The sequence below is a fragment of the Ranitomeya variabilis genome, chromosome 5 (genome assembly GCF_051348905.1).
Source record: "Ranitomeya variabilis isolate aRanVar5 chromosome 5, aRanVar5.hap1, whole genome shotgun sequence".
Taxonomy (NCBI): domain Eukaryota; kingdom Metazoa; phylum Chordata; class Amphibia; order Anura; family Dendrobatidae; genus Ranitomeya; species Ranitomeya variabilis.
Window position 1 is genome coordinate 489,391,441 of NC_135236.1, and position 4,807 is coordinate 489,396,247.

The following is a 4,807-nucleotide window of genomic DNA, read 5'->3' on the forward strand; positions in this document are numbered from 1 at the left end:
GCATGGAGTGGAGTGCACTCCATATGTAGGGTGTGCTACCGGTATTGCATGGCCAGCTTCTGCCTCCAGTGGTTCAGTACAGCAATTAACTAGTATTTACCAGCAGCATTAAATTGGCATGTAACATGGTGCACACATCACCTCCCCTCCCTGTGCAATTTGATTGCAGTGTACCATTGCGTTGTCATGAAGGCCTCTCCTGCAGTCATGTTTGTACTGCCAAGAAGTCACTGGCAGGGCCGGTTTTAGGCAAAGTGGGGCCCTGGGCAAAAGTTTAAAGTGGTGCTCAAAATGCTCACATATTGTACCATTACACAGAAACATTTCTGTTGCATTTACATGCACTAAGTTCAGGGAATTAAACGAACGCGACAATATTGAAGTCGTTCGACGCTTGTTTCCCAGCCTCTTTACTCCGGCCGAGGAAGAATGATGGGTACAGATAGTCCTCAATGCAGTATAATGCAGGTCCCATATAATACATATAGTAGAATACACACCCTATGGTCCTTGATAGAGTATACTGCAGCACCCCTCAGGGTATAATGTAGCCCCCTCATAGAGTATAATGCAGCTGCCATCAGAGTATACTGCAGCCTCCCTCAGACTATATTGCAGCTCCCTCATAGAGCATAATGTAGTTCCCTCATAGAGCATAATGCAGCCCCTTCAGTGTATAATGCAGCCCTCTCCCCACATACACATTATAGTGCAGTCCCCCAACACACAATATAATGCAGCCTCCCACTTACACAGTATAGTGCAGCCCCCACACACAGTATAATGCAGCCCCCCACATGCACAGTATAGTGCAGCCCCCACACACAGTATAGTGCAGCCCTCCACATACACAGTATAGTGCATTCCTCTCACATACACAGTATAGTGCAGTCCCCCCACACACAGTATAATGTGTTATGGTTTCCAATGGCAAGGAAACATCAGAAGCATAGAATAAACGGACAAGCTCTCGGGTGATGGAAACTAGAGCTGACCGCGATGCTAAACCTACACACCACACTAGAAGTAGCCAGGGGGCATTCCTGCGTTGTCTCTAGATGCCGCGCGCCAGCCGGAGAACTAACTACCCCTGGTAGAAGAAAACACAGTCCTGGCTTGCCTCCAGAGAATGTCCCCACAGGAGATAGCAGCCCCCCACATATAATAACGGTGAGAGCAGATGAAAAGACACACGTAGTATGAAAGCAGATTTAGCACAGAGAGGCCCGCTAACTAAATAGCAGAAAGATACAACAGAGGACTTCGCGGTCAGCTGCAAAACCCTTCAAAACACCATCCTGAAATTACCTTAACTCATGTGACAACTCATGACACCGGAGTGGTAATTTCAGCCCAACAAGAGCTTCCAGCTGCAGAGATTCACATAAGTGCAAACTGGACAAAACATACAAAAATAGACTTAAGGACTAAAGTGTCCAACTTAGCTGAGCAGAAAACTGGGAGCAGGAACATGCAACAGAATCACTCTGGATACATTGATGGCCAGCATTAGAATGACTGAGGAGCAAGGTTAAATAGGATACTCCCACATCCTGATAGGAACAGGTGAACTGAGAAGGCAAAGCTTGCAGGACACCAGTACCACAAGAGACCACCGGGGGAGCCCACGAACCGAATCACAACAGTACCCCCCCTTAAGGAGGGGGCACCGAACCCTCACAAGAACCACCAGGGCGATCTGGATGAGCCCTATGAAAGGCACGGACCAAATCAGAAGCATGAACATCAGAAGCTGTAACCCAAGAATTATCCTCTTGACCGTAGCCCTTCCATTTCACCAGATATTGAAGTCTCCGTCTGGAAACACGGGAGTCCAAGATTTTCTCCACCACGTACTCCAATTCACCCTCAACCAGCACAGGAGCAGGAGGCTCAACAGAAGGCACAAGTGGTACCTCATACCTCCGCAATAATGACCGATGGAAGACATTATGGATAGCAAAAGATGCTGGGAGGTCCAAACGAAAAGACACAGGGTTAAGAATTTCCAAAATCTTATAAGGACCGATGAACCGAGGCTTAAACTTAGGAGAAGAGACCCTCATAGGGACAAAACGGGAGGACAACCACACCAAGTCCCCAACACGAAGACGAGGACCAACACGACGATGGCGATTAGCAAAACGTTAAGTCCTCTCCTGGGACAACTCCAAATTGTCCACCACCTGCCCCCAAATACAATGCAACCTATCCACCATGGTATCCACTCCAGGACAATCCGAAGACTCCATCTGACCAGATGAAAAACGAGGATGGAACCCTGAATTGCAAAAGAAAGGGGAGACCAAAGTGGCAGAACTGGCCCGATTATTAAGGGCAAACTCAGCCAACGGCAAAAAGGAGACCCAGTCATCCTGATCAGCAGACACGAAACACCTCAAATAAGTCTCCAAGGTCTGATTAGTACGTTCCGTCTGGCCATTTGTCTGGGGATGAAATGCAGACGAAAAAGACAAATCAATGCCCATCCTGGCACAAAACGCCCGCCAAAATCTGGACACAAACTGGGATCCCCTGTCGGAAACGATATTCTCCGGAATACCATGCAGCCGAACCACATTCTGAAAAAACAGGGGCACCAACTCAGATGAGGAAGGCAGCTTGGGCAAGGGCACCAAATGAACCATCTTAGAAAAGCGGTCACACACCACCCAAATGACGGACATCTTCTGAGAAACAGGGAGATCAGAAATAAAATCCATATAGATGTGTGTCCAAGGCCTCTTAGGAACAGGCAAGGGCAACAACAACCCACTAGCCCGAGAACAACAAGGCTTGGCCCGAGCACAAACATCGCAAGACTGCACAAAAGTACGCACGTCCCGAGACAGGGAAGGCCACCAGAAGGACCTAGCCACCAAATCTCTGGTACCAAAAATTCCCGGATGACCTGCCAACGCAGAAGAATGAACCTCCGAGATGACTCTATTGGTCCACTCATCCGGCACAAACAATCTACCAGGCGGACAACGATCAGGCCGATCCGCCTGAAACTCTTGTAAAGAGTCTGGGAAGACAGCAGACAATATCACCCCATCCTTAAGTATACCCGTAGGTTTAGAATCACCAGGGGAATCAGGTTCAAAACTCCTAGAAAGGGCATCCGCCTTCACATTCTTAGTACCTGGCAGATACGAAACCACAAAATTAAACCGGGAGAAAAACAACGACCAGCGCGCCTGTCTAGGATTCAGACGTCTGGCCGACTCAAGATAAATCAAATTTTTGTGATCAGTCAAGACCACCACCTGATGTTTAGCACCCTCAAGCCAATGACGCCACTCCTCGAATGCCCACTTCATCGCCAAAAGCTCCCGATTACCGACATCATAATTTCGCTCGGCGGGCGAAAATTTTCGAGAAAAGAACGCACAAGGTCTCATCACTGAACAATCTGAACTTTTCTGCGACAAAACCGCCCCCGCTCCGATCTCGGAAGCATCAACTTCCACCTGAAAAGGAAGAGAAACATCAGGCTGGCACAACACCGGAGCAGAAGAAAAACGGCGCTTAAGCTCCCGAAAGGCCTCCACAGCAGCAGGAGACCAATCTGCAACATCAGCACCCTTTTTATTCAAATCAGTCAAAGGCCTGACAACGCTAGAAAAACCAGTTATGAATCGACGATAAAAGTTAGCAAAGCCCAAAAATTTCTGAAGGCCCTTAAGAGAAGTCGGTTGCGTCCAGTCACAAATAGCCCGAACCTTCACAGGATCCATCTCAATAGAAGAGGGGGAAAAAATGTACCCCAAAAAAGAAATCTTCTGAACCCCAAAAACACACTTTGAACCTTTAACAAACAGAGAATTGGTCCGCAAAACCTGAAAAACCCTCCTAACTTGTTGAACATGAGATTCCCAGTCATCCGAAAAAATCAAGATATCGTCCAAATACACAATCATAAATTTATCCAGATATTCACGGAAAATATTGTGCATAAAAGACTGAAAGACCGAAGGGGCATTTGACAGACCAAAAGGCATCACCAAATACTCAAAATGGCCCTCGGGCGTATTAAATGCGGTTTTCCACTCATCCCCCTGCTTAATTCGCACCAAATTATACGCACCGCGAAGATCAATCTTAGAGAACCACTTCGCCCCCTCAATGCGAGCAAATAAATCTGTCAGCAATGGCAAAGGATACTGATACTTGACTGTGATCTTATTCAAGAGTCTATAATCAATACAAGGTCTCAAAGAACCATCGCTTTTAGCTACGAAAAAGAACCCCGCTCCAAGAGGAGACGAAGAAGGACGAATATGTCCCTTTTCCAAGGACTCCCTAATATACTCTCGCATGGCAGCATGTTCAGGTACAGACAGATTGAATAGACGACCCTTAGGAAATTTACTGCCAGGGATCAAATCTATGGCGCAATCGCAATCTCTGTGAGAAGGAAGAGAATTAAGAGTAGATTCCTCAAAAACCTCACGATAATCAGACAAAAACTCAGGAATTTCAGAGGGAATAGATGAAGCAATGGAGACCAAAGATGTGTCCCCATGATTTCCCTGACATCCCCAGCTTAGTACAGACATTGTTTTCCAGTCAAGGACTGGGTTATGAGTTTGCAACCATGGCAATCCCAGCACCAACACATCATGTAGATTATACAGTACAAGGAAGCGAATCACCTCTTGATGGTCTGGAGTCATACGCATAGTCACTTGTGTCCAGTATTGTGGTTTATTACTAGCCAATGGTGTAGAATCAATACCCTTTAAAGGTATAGGAACTTCCAGAGGCTCTAGATCAAACCCACAGCGCCTGGCAAAGGACCAAT